This window comes from Thalassophryne amazonica, chromosome 3 (assembly GCF_902500255.1).
Source record: "Thalassophryne amazonica chromosome 3, fThaAma1.1, whole genome shotgun sequence".
NCBI classification, from domain to species: Eukaryota; Metazoa; Chordata; class Actinopteri; order Batrachoidiformes; family Batrachoididae; genus Thalassophryne; species Thalassophryne amazonica.
The window spans coordinates 55,868,826-55,883,745 of record NC_047105.1 but is presented as its reverse complement, the minus strand read 5'-3'; the positions used below and the strand labels follow the sequence as shown (position 1 = coordinate 55,883,745).

Sequence of the window (14,920 nt, the reverse complement as noted above, 5' to 3'; positions counted from 1 at the left end):
GTCTCAAGACAATCCTGTCTCTGAGGTCTACAGACAATTCCTTTGACTTCATGCTTGGTTTGTGCTCTGACATGCACTGTCAACTGTGGGGCCTTATATGTAGACAGGTGTGTGTCTTTCCAAATCACGTCCAATCAACTGAATTTACCCCAGGTGAACTCCAATGAAGCTGTAGAAACAGCTCAATCGGTGGAAACAGGATGCATCTGAGCTCAATCTTGAGCTTCATGGCAAAGGCTGTGAATACTAATGGATGTGATTTTATAGTTTTTTACTTTTAATAAATTTGCAAAAATCTAAATTTTTTCATATTGTCATTATGGGGTACTCTGTGTGGAATTTGGAGGTAAATGAATTTCATCCATTTTGGAATAAGGCTGTAAAAAACAAAAAACAAAAAAACACGCAATGCTAAATACCCTCGGCCGTATGAACACGTAATCAATGGAAGAGAGTGTAGAAAGAATGTGACCTTTGACCCCTTGGGAGGGTCAAAGGTCACACATAAGGCAGTAATAGGACGAGACCTATGCCGAGCACAGACAGAAGGACAGAAAGACAGACGAATGGACACAAAGTGTTCGCAATACCCAATGGCCGCATTTTGGCCTTGGGTAAAAATGTGGGAAAAGTGCAAAATTGTGAATACTTTCCGGATGCACTGTATTTTCATGAATATTAATGAGAGTGTAGGAAACAGCGTGGTTAGTCTGCTTTTTTCCGGAGCAGAAGGTTCCCGGTTTAAAACCACCCCTGCCCGTTCTCCATGTAATGTGGAGTTGGGTCAGGAAGGGCATCCGGAGTCAAATTTGCACCAAATCAACATGCAGTGCCACTTCAGACCTGCTGTGGTGACCCCAAGTGAATGAAGTGAGAAGCTGAAAGAAGTATTGGTGAGCGTGCAGTGCAGCATTAAGAAGCTGAATAGATATGGCACCAGGAATATTTTGACAGGAGAAACACATATCAACACTGTGGAATGTCCTCGTAATCACATTTGTTCTCACAAGACTTACTGAAGTGACACTTTGCATGCATTATGACTGTACACACATAGCTTCCTCACAGATCCAGTTTGTAGAAAACATAACCTCTGACTTGACTTGCACTGAGCATAAATGCACTCCAGGGTGGTATTTTAAAAATGTGGGCCAACATTTTTAAAAGTGCTTGAGAGTAATTCCATAGTTATAGATAGGGATGGGGAGTGGAATCTGCAGGTGTGATTCAGCTTTGTCAATGTGAAAACGGTAAAGTGCAGAATTTTAAATTCGCGCCTTTGAGCTGAGAATATACAAAAGCTAATCCCTTGAAATGTGTATACAGCACATCTCTCATTTGATTGCACACATGTAGATCCCTTTGTGTCATTGCTTAGCGTGCTCTCCTATGTGTGCAGAGATAAAGGATGTGGATGTGAGTGGACATACATTACGCGTTGTTGGTCATGGGGGGGGGGTCTTTCAGGCTGCAGCTGCTTATATTCATTTCACATACACATAAAAGGGAAGTGAGAGATAAAACAAATGGAGGAAAAAATTTCCTGAAGGCAGGTGGGAAAAAGGCTGATGAAGGAAAATAACAGGGTTTGAAAAATAAAGAGAAAAAAGAGAGAGGGAAATGAATGTGTGAAAAATTGTAGCTGTAAACAGACTAAAAGCAGGGTGGTGTGAGTGAGCTTTGATTTTATGAATAGTGAAAAGAATAATAATGGTCACTTTGTGTGTCATCTCGCTCCCCGACTGATCACAGCATGATGCTGTGTTCACTCGAACTGATCACAGCTTCCACCCAAGTGATCAGAAGGATGACAGGAACTAAGACATTCACCTGCTTACAAGCTCTTTCGTAGAATTGAAATCAATTTTATTAGAAACCATTTGTATAATCTGCACAAAATGCATTTAAAAATGTCTACTAAAGACACAACAACGGCCAAACAAATATCGCAGTCATCACTCACAAAATTACATAATATAAATTTTTAAAGATAGTTCCTAACACAAATTCTCTGGAAATGTACGTTTAGGAGTCAGAATCCTTGTTGAAAAAGTTTGCTATAGTTTACTTTCAAACAAAGAATTTCTCATAATAATTTTTATAATTAGAACACAAAAATGAAGATCACTTTTTTTTTGTAAAATGCTAATTTCAGTCATATTTTCCAAATAAGTTCACTTCTGCTAACACATTTCCAGAAACTTGCTGACTGAACAGTTCAAACTATTTTCAAGGGGTTGATTTCCTGTCGGCAAAAAATGAGCACAATTTAAAGGGGTCATGTCACGCAACATGTTTTTTTTTTAAGTTTGCACAGTTCCATGTGGTTGGAGTTTCATGATAAACCTCAAAGGTTTCACAATCCTGTATCTGTGTGTGGAGAAATTATTCTGCTGTCAGATAAATTTAACCTTGAAACTGAAATTTTAGACTTCTGTGACATATGGCATGCTTGTTGCGAAGTGAGACACCCAGTGAAATGGCATGTCCTGTGTGTGACATGCCCATGTGGTTAACTGTCATCTTTAACATGGGTTTCAACATCAACACTGTCACTTCAAAAGTGTCCATTTTATATATATATAGTGGTAGGTTTTACATCTGGATATCCAGTTTTTCTGGAAAATGTTCATTTGTGACTCACATCAACTCTGGGAATAAGAAGGAAGGGCATGGAAATCAACAGCTCTTTTCCATTTAAAGCAACAGACATGAAATAATAATAATAATAATAATAATAATAGGTTTATATGCTGCATCATATCAATACCCCAACAGACAGTGAGATGCACAGTGAGTGCACAGTGACAGTGAGTGCGGTATTTTTGGGTGCAGACTTTATTTTGTGCTTATTTTGTGCATGACTGCTTTAAAGCTTTGGATTTAAAACAAGATCAACAATCCCTGTAGTTCCTTTTCACACGGAAAATAATGCAGAGTGAAATTTACTAAAACAAAAAAAGCTTGATAATTCCCACACAAATTCTGTGCAACTTAAATTCTCGCTTTTTTAAGTACAACCCCAATTCCAATGAAGTTGGGATGTTGTGTAAAATGTAAATAAAAACAGAATACAATGATTTGCAAATCCTCTTCAACCTATATTCAGTTGAATACACCACAAAGACAAGATATTTAATGTTCAAACTGATAAACTTTATTATTTTTGTGCAAATATTTGCTCATTTTGAAATGGATGCCTGCAACACGTTTCAAAAAAGCTGGGACAGTGGTATGTTTACCACTGTGTTACATCACTTTTCCTTCTAACAACACTCAATAAGCGTTTGGGAACTGAGAACACTCATGATTGGATATAAAAGGAGCATCCCCAAAAGGCTCAGCCGTTCACAAGTAAAGGTGGGGCGAGGATCATCACTTTGTGAACAACTGCATGAAGAAAATAGTCCAACAGGTTAAGAACAATGTTTCTCAACGTTCAATTGCACGGAATTTAGGGATTCCATCACCTACGGTCCATAATATAATCAGAAGATTCAGAGAATCTGGAGAACTTTCTACATGTAAGCGGCAAGGCCGAAAACCAACACTGAACACCAGTGACCTTCACTCCCTCAGGTGGCACTGCATTAAAAACCAACATCATTGTGTAAAGGATCTTACCGCTTGGGCTCAGGAACACTTCAGAAAACCATTGTCAGTTAACACAGTTTGTCGCTACATCTACAAGTGCAAGTTAAAACTCTACCATGCAAAGTGAAAGCCATACATCAACAACATCCAGAAACACTGCCGACTTCTCTGGGCCCGAGCTCATTTGGAATGGACAGCCACAAAGTGGAAAAGTGTGCTGTGGTCTGATGAGTCCACATTTCATATTGTTTTTGGAAATCATGGACGTCGTGTCCTCTGGACAAAAGAGGAAAAAGACCATCCAGATTGTTACCAGTGCAAAGTTCAAAAGCCAGCATCTGTGATGGTATGGGGTGTGTTAGTGCCCATGGCATGGGCAACTTACACATCTATGATGGCACCATCAATGCTGAAAGGTACATCCAGGTTTTGGAGCAATACATGCTGCCATCCAAACAACTTCTTTTTCAGGGACGTCCCTGCTTATTGCAGTAAAACAATGCCAAGCCACATTCTGCACGTTACAACAGCATGGCTTTGTAGTAAAAGAGTGCAGGTACTAGACTGGCCTGCCTGCAGTCCAGACCTGTTTGCCATTGAAAATGTGTGGCACATTATGAAGAGCAAAATATGAATTGAATATGAAAATTGAACAACTGAAGTCGTACATCAAGCAAGAATGGGAAAGAATTCCACCGACAATGCTTCAACAATTAATGTCCTCAATTCCCAAACGCTTACTGAGTGTTGTTAGAAGGAAAGGTGATGTAACACAGTGGTAAACATACCACTGTACCAACTTTTTTGGAACATGTTGCAGGCATCCATTTCAAAATGAGCAAATATTTGCACAAAAATAAAGTTTATCAGTTTGAACATTAAATATCTTGTCTTTGTGGTGTATTCAATTGAATATAGGTTGAAGAGGATTTGCAAATCATTGTATTCTGTTTTTATTTACATTTTACACAACGTCCCAACTTCATTGGAATTGGGGTTGTAAATGTTACAGACTTATGTGTAAAATCTGCTCCAAAACTGTTCCAAATCTAATGAAGAAAAAATTTCTATGCAGTGGTATCTCATCTTAGAACAGGCTCTACAAATGTGTGCATGCATGTATTTGAGCCTGTAAGTATAATTCTGACCCTGTGTGGATTCGAGAAGATCCAAAATAAACTCAAACTTGTGCCCCCAATTTTTGTTTTTAAGAGTTATTATTGTATGCTATGCGATCATTCCACCCTGACAAAAGAATAACTCAAAGACATCAACAGTCCAAAACTGCCATGACATTCATGCCCATAATGACTCTATGTAAACATCCAACCACCATGTTTTTGAAGTCAGACTGGTTGTAGATGACTATGTCCCAGTTGTTTGAGCCAATTGCCCACTGATTACGTAAAAGGTTCAATTCCCACTTCTGTCCAAATTTTCCTGAGCAAGGAAGGAGAGACGCTTTAAGCTCCTGGGATGAATGGACGTGATGCATCTAGACATGGGCCGATAACCGGTTTCATGGTATACCGCAGTATGAAAAAACCACGTTATCAAAACCACTAAAATTTTCCATTAAACTGTCCCTACAGTATGAGCGGTTTATGTGAATTCTTGACAGGCAGAGCAGAGGCGGCCACTGCCGCCCTTCCCACTGGTGTGCACCTCTGTCTGTTTACAAACAGGCAGCTAACGTTAGCTAGCTCTGCATCATGGCTGAAGGAGGCAAAGCCTGCACTGAACTTTTCCCTCCAACTAAAAGGACCAAATTGACTTTTTCGTTTTATTTTCTGCGGAATAGCCCTTCAAGCCAAAAAGGCATAAACTTTATCCCATTCTTGAAACCACTGAGAAGTACAAGTGGTGGACTCGAGTCATGGTTGTGGTTGACCAAATTTCTCCCACAAAAATGTCAAGAAGGACAAATGCATCTATTCCAAGCACTTTGTTGGTGAAGCTGGGCCAATTATTCTAGCCACGTTTCTCCCTAAACAAGTAAGTTGTTACACACGGGGCAGATGCTACATGTCTAAAAGAGAGGCTATTATTTTGGTATTTTCTCTGAAGTTATCAGTGGTATAGTGCTCGTAGCGGTAGACGTCGCATCAATTAGTGCGCCTGAATCAAGTGTGCTTCATATGCAATTAGCCATAATGTTGTTAAAGCACATTTTAAACCTACACATAATACCACGAAACTGTGGTATTTTTGCCCATAGTTATCATACCGTCCAAATCTCATACCGGCCCATGCCTAGATGCGTCATTGTACAGTGTTCTGAGAATCTATTGCAAGGTAACAGGGCACTTTTAGAAAATGTTTTTATTAGCTCTAACACAGTTTTTAAGTAGAATTTATTAATTATATATGTGAGTAACATTTACTGACAAAAACAACAGAATGTACCCAGTTAAATTAGAATTTCTGTGTTCAAATTGTTACCTATGGGTTTTTGTTTTCTTGTATTTTTTAAAACTAAATTTCACTTTGCATTTTTTTTCCCAGTGTAGGACAAACATTCTTATCGTTGGCATCCTCTTAAACTTCAATCCATTACTTTCTCATCCTCAAACAGTAGCTCTGGATGTTCACACCTCCTCTCCAGACACAACCCAACACCCCACAGTGGAAACCTCTGGGTTACTGTGAAGTTCCTCTTCTCTCTTTTCCTTCTGCCCAACAATAACTTGGTGGTGCACCTCCTGAAAGGAGGTGGTCTAGCTCCTTCTTTCCATGATCCTGGATGGGCACAGGGAGGACAGTGGATGCTGCCAAAGACGTCTCTCTGCTATCAGACTGGAGGATTCCACTCCCTGAGCTGCAGTCACTGTTCGAGTCTGCACCTAAATCCACCATGAAACAAAGGACAGATGGTGAGAACACTTCTATAAACAAACACTGCTTGGCAAAATCCAAGCCTGGATTTAAGCAAAACTCTCACAGCTCCCTAGTAATTTTAGTCAAGACCAACTGCATTCTCTCCAGCACAATTTTTCAGTGAATTTATATGTGTGGAGTTGAAAGGAAATTCACACATTTTTTAAAACTATATTTAGACAGTTTTGGATTCAACTTTTGATTTGGCACAAAAAGGATTTTTCCAACATAGAGAACAGGGCAATATCCCTGTAGTAGTTGCAATCAATGCAGTCAACAATTCCTATCCATGGCGGAACACAAGTCCTTTCATCCAGCCTGTCTCCCAAAATGAAAAAAAGATCATATGCAATAAGTACAGCACCGGCCTGGAGGAGTTCAGCTCCAATACCACAGCTCCCTGGAGCTTTCTCCACCCTCAGGTGTTTCACTGCAGAGCAACAAGAGATGTCAGGTTAGGGGTCCCAGAGGACTTGGGGCCTGAGGTACAAAGGCTGCATATGCACAAAATCATGGTGTACGTCCGACTCCACGCCAACGTTCAGATGTATCACAAGTGAAATGACCATGGAAACGTGTCGTGCACCACGTCAAGTTCATGGCTGGCATACGCATGTTTCTACAGCTATTGTTCCAATGGAGATATGTAAAGGTGATGCTGGGAACTGTTAAAGCATGAAGTCAGAGTAATGTGCACATTAGAGACACACTTATGAAAAATTAACACACCCACGTGTTTACAATTATATGGGTGGATATAAAAGCAGGTGCAAAGTGATGAGGAAATGGCACTAACAGTGGTTGTGTTAGCGTTGTTAAAGGACCTTGCAAATGGTGCAATCTGACATAGGCATGTATTCAGGGAAGGCTAGGATTTACTTGCAAATGACGATAATTGGCTCATAAGATGATTACGATTACCAGGACCACAGTGACTGCAGTTGTGCACAGAACTGCAGCCAGCCCAGAGTGCAATACGGCGAGGAGCCAGGGGTTGTCTGTGCCCACACAGGTGCTGACCACGCTGGGCTTCCTGGCAACAGGGGCATTCCAGTGGGAGCTGGCTGATCGGTCAGGAGTGTGCCAGTCAACCCCGAGCTGAGCCGTGCCAGTGGTGTGTAACGCAATCATCTGAATGTCATCCAGGTACATCACATTCCAACATTAAAGCACATTTTGCAGCAAGTGCTGGTTTCCCGAATGTAATCGGAGCCATTATCTGTACACATATTGCTATAAAGGTGCCATCGCATGATGAATTTGGCTTTGTTAATGGGAAACATTTTCATTCCATCAATGTTCAAATCATATGTGATGCGCAAATGCATTGGGTTGGGAACAGGCAGGTTGGCACAGTGTGCGATGGGTGGCTGCTTGGTGAATAAATGGTTTATTCGTGTAATTGTTCCGAATGAAAAGCACAGGCACATTTGGGCATGTGAGCGCTCAAATGTTTTTTTTGTTATTGTTTTGTTTCCTTTGATGGTGAAACTAAAGCTGCAAAGCTTCTTTATGAGCCCCTGACTGTGTCCCTGTGTATAGTATTGGTCAATGAATGCATGTGTAAAGACGTGAATGTCACAGTCAGCCACAGCACACCTCTTTTTTTTTTTTACTTTAGTGTGTGTGTGCGCTGTTCTGAGCCCACAGCATTTATGGCCTCACACACACGCTCCGACTAATGTTTTTTTGTATGACAGGGTACCAAATTAAGCTATCCCTGCATGTCTCTACTTTATTTTCATCATCTGTGGCTCACATTCAGCAGAATTTCTTTTCTGTGTTCATGTTGACTGATCTAATGGAGAGAGGATTCCCATCTCACAGGACCTTTTAATATGAATTTGCATATTTAAATACAGGCATGGAAAGAGAGGAGATTCTTGCTTAGAGTGACAAAAATGGACAAGATTAGGACAGAATATATCAGAGGGACAGCTCAGGTGGGACAATTTGGAGAGAAAGTCAGAGAGGTGAGATTGAGATGGTTTGGACATTTGCAGAGGAGGGACCCAGGGTATATAGGGAGAAGGATGCTGAGAACAGAGCCACCAGGCAGGAGGAGAAGAGGGAGGCCAAAGAGGAGGTTTATGGATGTGCTGAGGGAGGACACGCTGGTGGTTGGTGTGACAGAGGAAGTTACAGAGGACTGGGTGAGATGGAAACAATTGAACTGCTGCGGCGACCCCTAACGGGAGCAGATGAAAGAAGAAGAGGAAGATCATCGTGCCCTATATTAATTTAGTTTGGAGTCAGTCTGCAGGTTTGCAAAATTTCCATAAATGACTCCTTAAAACCTACTGCATTATCAGATCTGAAAATTAGGATTCCAATAGATACAGCTGAGGACCAGTGATCCTCCTTGAGCCAAGTTGGCATTTTTTAACATGCACAAAAACTATAACATTAAATCAAGACTGACAGGTATAGCCTTGCTGCTAATCACAGCATCCTGGAGGTGATAGGCCATTGTTGCTTGCAGTGATGCCAACTGATTCCCAGAGGAAGTTGGCACAGACATGTTGATGTTCTGTTAAAAGTTGGTAAAATGTCACCATTATGTAAAGATATGACATTGCATCCTGATATCGCATTCTGTCCTGGCCATGGGACAACTGTTCAGCTCTTCACTCTCACAATGACACTTATCTTCTTGATGATTCTGGTGTTGCCAGGGCGATTTAAGGGAGGGAGGGAGGGTAAGGGAACAAACAGGCAAACGTTTCTCAAATTTCCTGATAATTTCATTTGCTTTTCGGTGGATTAAAAAAAAAAAAAAAACATTCATTTTGTGTTTATTGTGAAAGTATTCAGAAAACCCAATGTTTCCAAATTCATGAAAATTTTTTCCCTTCACTGATAGATTATGTTCATGCGTGTTTGAAAAACACGCAAACTAATCCTGAGGCAAAGATAAACACCGTCAACTACAATCTGAATGAAGCAGTAAAATGTTTCAAATATCAAAGCTGTATGACATAAAGCACAAAGCTTGCTCAGTTGTAACAAAGCTGCTGAAGATTTGACATCAGATGTAAGATCAGGGAAAGGAGTTCATTCTGTCAGCAGGAAGTTCACTTTCAGCAAAAATGTTTACAACTGTGGAACTCTACGACACAAAAGAAAGTGAAAAAATGAGACGACAAAAACGTCAGACAGGTAATCCAAACATTTAACTTGAGCAGAGGCCAATTTAGTGAGAGAGGTTTACAATGTTTAAAACATCATATTTTAGGCTTTCTAGAAGTTTGACGGTTAGTTATTTTTGGTTCACCATGTGACCTTGCAGAGGCCATCTGCTGGATAAGTGAAGGTATTGCAAGTTTTTGAATCAACAGGCGTGGCACTACAGTTATTAACCTGTCTGTCTGTCTCAGAAATGGGGACTCGAGTTTCCGACTTGGACTTAAGTCGCACAAACAGTGACTTCAGACTTGACTCACACCTGAGCTTCGAAACTCGTGAACAGCATCAGCGACTCCTTTGATTAAAAACGACTGCACATATAAACCTTGGGATTTGCAGCTCAGTATATGAAGCGTGTATTAGCCTAGTCCGGCTCGTATGAAGCATTGCTTCATTTCGCTTACAGAAGAGAGTAAAGTCTCAGAGCTGTGTCAGATCCTTTACATTTAGACTGTCGAAGCCATAAAGCCTGTAACCCTCTGCTCCGTTTGGTAACGCTACAAACATCATTATACTGGGTGTGTGGAACAGCTTTAACATAATTTTCATGAAAAGTGTCCAGTGTTGTCTGTCCCGATGACACTGATGAAATTTAGGGGTCCAAGCCCTGTGCGGCCGGAAGCCTATTGGTTAGAACATGAAATTAAGATATAATCCAAAAGTAAGCAAAAAACAGAACACCGAATCTAATAGATAATAATAATTAAAACAATGAAAATTTAATTTGTTGTCATTGTACACAGATGAATACAGGTGAACCCCATTAGCTCGCATATGCGTTTTCGGGTTTTGGCTTTACTCACGGTTGATTTGTGGACCCCAAAAATTTAGACTATAACTACTGCATGGTTTTTTTGGTCAACCTTATTAACTCATGGTTTCAGATAAGTCGCAGATCAATTTTGTGGACCCCAACTTGCGTGAGTTAACAAGGTTCACCTGGACACACACAAAACCTGTCCTCTGCCCATTATTAAGGTCAAACAGGAGGAACCACTAGCCAATCAGAGTGCACCTTTAATGGGGGATAAGAAAAACTCATATTAATGAAGGTTATGATTACGATGTTGATGTAGGTACCAGTTCTGCTGTTCATATTCAGGTTAAACAAACAAGTAAAATATTGAAATAAAACCTGATCGTGTACAGTCACAAAAAATGGTCCAAATAAAGTGTCAGATTGCACTAGATTGAACCATTTCACAGGGAGCTAAGACGTCCCTAGCTGGATGTGCAATCGTACATGTTTGAATTCAGAATTTTAATAAGATTTAACAATGTGGTGTTCAGGACCCACCAGATGGCCAGAGACTTGAGACTTGATTTGGACTTGAGCTCAAACACTTGAGACTTGACTTGGACTTGCAAAACATGACTTGTGAGCATCTTTGTCTATCTGTCTGTCATTCTTTCTTTGTGGTCTATATTTTGAGTAATCATGTATACAAACATACAGACAGCAGTGATCACAAAACCTCCAACCACTTCAGTGGTCGCCCTTTTGAACATCCAACATGGTGGCCAGTTAGTTATCAAAGCAAATGAAAACACTGGTTTTCTGAATTCTTACAGGATAAACTTTTCAAAAATATAGTTTTCTATACCCCCCTCCTCGAAAAAAAGGCAGTGTCAAAATGTTTGTTTTTCTTGAATAATAAAGTGAATGTGTTTTGTGTGCGGTGCACTGCTGTTTCCAATTGTCCTTAATGAAATCACTCCTTGAATTGATTTCTACAGATGAGCGAACTGATTTTGTGCAGTCAATGAATTTTCCTTCCTTCAGTCTTGGAGAGTCCTGATGGTGTTTTGAGCTGCTGTGATTGGTTCTTGGCGCTTTGCTCCTACCTTGTGTTACTGCTCACTCTGCCCCTCTCCATATGGAGGTGCTTTAAGGTCAGTTTTTGATCATTTGCAGCTGATAATTATTGAGTCGATAAGCAGTCGTCAGGCTGCAGGACAAACTGCTGGTCTGATCACATCACTTATTGAGGCTGACATGTTTATTCTGTATTTTTTTTTTTTTTTTTTTTTTTTTTTAATTCTACAGCTCTGCACATTAATCCTCTATAATGTTTCTTTACTTATAGGTTTTTGTGTTTGATTAAATGTATTTAAATGATAAATATTGTAAGTGATCAAAGCTTTTTTGTGAAAATGAGCTGATGGAACATCTCTCACTGTCCACTTCCAGGATAAACGTAGATAAAGAACAGACTGACTTGTGAGCACCAATGTGGTTTCTCTCTCTGCACAGGTCATTCACACGTATGAGCGGGCCGTGATCTATCGCCTGGGACTTGTTTGGCGAGGAGGAAACAGAGGACCAGGTTGGAAGTGTTTCTCAAACATTTGTGCAGAAGCTTCATCATTACTGTGTTTGTTTGCGGCGGCTTTAGTTTGTCTTCTTGTAATGTCACAGGGTTGGTCTTCATCCTGCCATGGACGGACACTTTGGTGAGAGTCGACGTCCGCACCATCACCTTCAACATCCCCACCACAGGAGGTACGACACACACGTCCACTTACACTCAACACACCAGTGTGTGTGTCACAGTCAGAGACGTTTAAAGCACATTCAAACTAGAGCGGCACTCACCTGCACATACAACAGTTCACCACATCTGGATATCAGCTGGACGTCTTTACAATTTCTCATGTCAAACACATTTCTTTCAAAATACATGCATCAGTTTGTGACTTTTGACAGTAAAGGTCAAAACATTTTGTTTCATATTGTTTAATGAAAATAATTGTTTCCTCGATTCACATCCAGATCATGAACAGCTGTTGTTGCTCTGCTGCTTTCAGGTTGTGACTGAAGATCTTGTCCGGGTGTGGGCTGATGGTGTGATCTGCTACCGGGTCCAGAACGCTGTCAAATGTGTGACTAATGTCAGCGACGTGCACGTGGCGATCCGTCTGTTGGCTCAGACCGCTATGAGGAAGGTCCTGTGCACAATGAGCCTGCGTGACATCCTGTCAGTGCAGGAAGAGGTCACCTCCATCATACAGGTACACCAGCTTTTAGACTCTCTGATGATGAACCAGTGTGAGGAGGTTCTGCTATCAGACTTCTTGTTCAGGATCTAGTGGTCTAGAATCAGCTCCCCTCTCATTCTTCTCTATACTGTAGTGTTGGTAGTAGGACTCCATTAGTGGGCATGTCTCCTGCATGTAAACATGGACATGTTGTGTCTTCTCAGTCCATTCTGGAGGCCACCACGGAGGACTGGGGGATCCAGATCCAGCAGGTGGAGATCAGAATGTCCAACTGTCCCCAGCAGCTGCACCACTCTGTGGCAGACAAGGTAAAGCGTTCAAGTCCCATCAAATATCACAACATTCCTGCGTGTTGGTGCTTTATGTTTCATTCTTACTCAGTTCTTTTTAGCCACATGTCTGAGATCATTGTCTGAGCAGTGACCCCTCAACCTCTGTCCTGTTCTCCTTTCTTTTCTCTCACTTGCTCCTTCAGGTGGCGGCTGCAGAGGGACACCTGAACTCACCGCTGATGCAGAAGGAGGCGGCTGTGCCTGGAGAGACTGCAGCAGCCCCAAGGCTGCGCTACCTGCAGACCCTCCAAAACAGTTTCTTTGGTGGACTCCTCGCTCAGGGGGAGTATAGAGGTGCAATGCCCACACATGGCACACCTTACGCTCCCCCACCCGTACCTAGTAATGCCTGCCATGTTAGACTGCCAGCCTGAGAAAATTATGTTTTGAATAAAAACTATTTTTAAAAACATGTTTTGCATTTGTGTTTAGATTTGAGATTAGACACATAAAACATGTTTTATTGTGTCATTTAATTGTAATTTTTAGCAACCTTATTTAAACAGGAGAAAGTAAATTGTCAAATTTCACACACAATGTGAGATTAAGGGTGGGCTGCGAGGTCACAGGTTAAACATGACAAGCATTCTGGGAGTTTACAGTAATCGTATTTGAGCCACATACTATTCTGGCAACACAAGAACAGTGAGGAGCATCTCATGTTGGTCAGGGTATTGCTATAGAATTATTTGCTAAGGGCTCTCATCCCAAGACCATGAACTGACGGGGGGTGGGGGGGGCTCCCACTGCAATGTAAATGACCCTGTATGCATTTACAATAAAGTGCATTTTACTGGTATGACTATTTATCACGAACATAAATTAACATAAATTCACTTACTTAAGCCCTGGTCCCACTGAATAATGAAGAATGAATACTGAGCCACGTAGCATGTTTTTTTTTTGGGGGGGGGGGGGGGTACAAGTCCAGTTATTCAACAAACGGAGAAAAGTAGCTCTGAGAGGCTCTTAGAGGCAGAATATTCGGCTAACAAGGCTCATCTCTGAGCGTGGAGCTAATTTCAAGAAGTTCAAAATTTAGCAACAACAGTGTGGGGCAGTTTGTGTACGAGGTACTACAAGGACAAACAAGGATTTTAGAGGCATGTTTGTGGTGAGGAAGAGGCTGTTAAAAGTTCATTATCCGAGCACCTGGCAGCTATGAAGACAGGACAGGTTTTTTTGGACAGGCTATTTTGGCTCCGCCCTCTCGCACACTACAATCCCACCTGCTTTGTGCGCCAGACACTGTGTTTAAAATAATTATTTTGTAGCAGATTAATAATTTTCTGTCAGAGCTGAGATGTTGAAAACACCTCTAATTGCTTCTGGAATCACAGACGATGTTTCATTTTGGAGTTTTTTTCCTGTCTCTGTCTCATGCACTGAGGTGGAGAGCATATTTGAAACCGCCTAAAACGTAATTATTTGTAATGTTTAAATAGCTTGGTAAAACAGTTGCATGCTCATTCCTTCCTTATAAGTAGCTGTTAAAGTATGTTTATGATAGATTTAACATCTTGTTCTAATGGATCACATGAGGCTCGTTCTGCGCACGCTGACGCAATGTCTCGCACTCAAGACGAGCATTTACGCACAACGCGAGCGCACAATGCGAGCGTGCAAAAGAGCAATTTTGCAGACATTAATGGAGGAACTCAAAGTTAAAAGTTGGATCACGGTGTCAAAATGACTGTAAGCCACAGAAGAAATAAAGCCAGTGAGAAGAAGCGCAGAGGCGGCTGTCCAGGAACCTGTGGCTCGGTTCTAGCTGGTCTGGTTATGGATGTGTTTTGTGATCAATCCACACAGTTGTGGGTGCATATAATTAAAGCGGCCACCTCGTTGTGGTGTCCTTTTTTTTGGTCACAGAGAGCTGGGTGAACACACAGAACTGCTGCATTTAATGACTCTGGAACACAGGTGAACAG

General features: G+C 41.2%; 1 pseudogene; it reads left to right on the top strand.

Annotated features, from left to right (window-relative positions):
• Window positions 1-6,337: 6,337 nt before the first annotated feature.
• On the top strand, window positions 6,338-13,363 carry LOC117507763 (annotated as a pseudogene).
• Window positions 13,364-14,920: the final 1,557 nt, after the last annotated feature.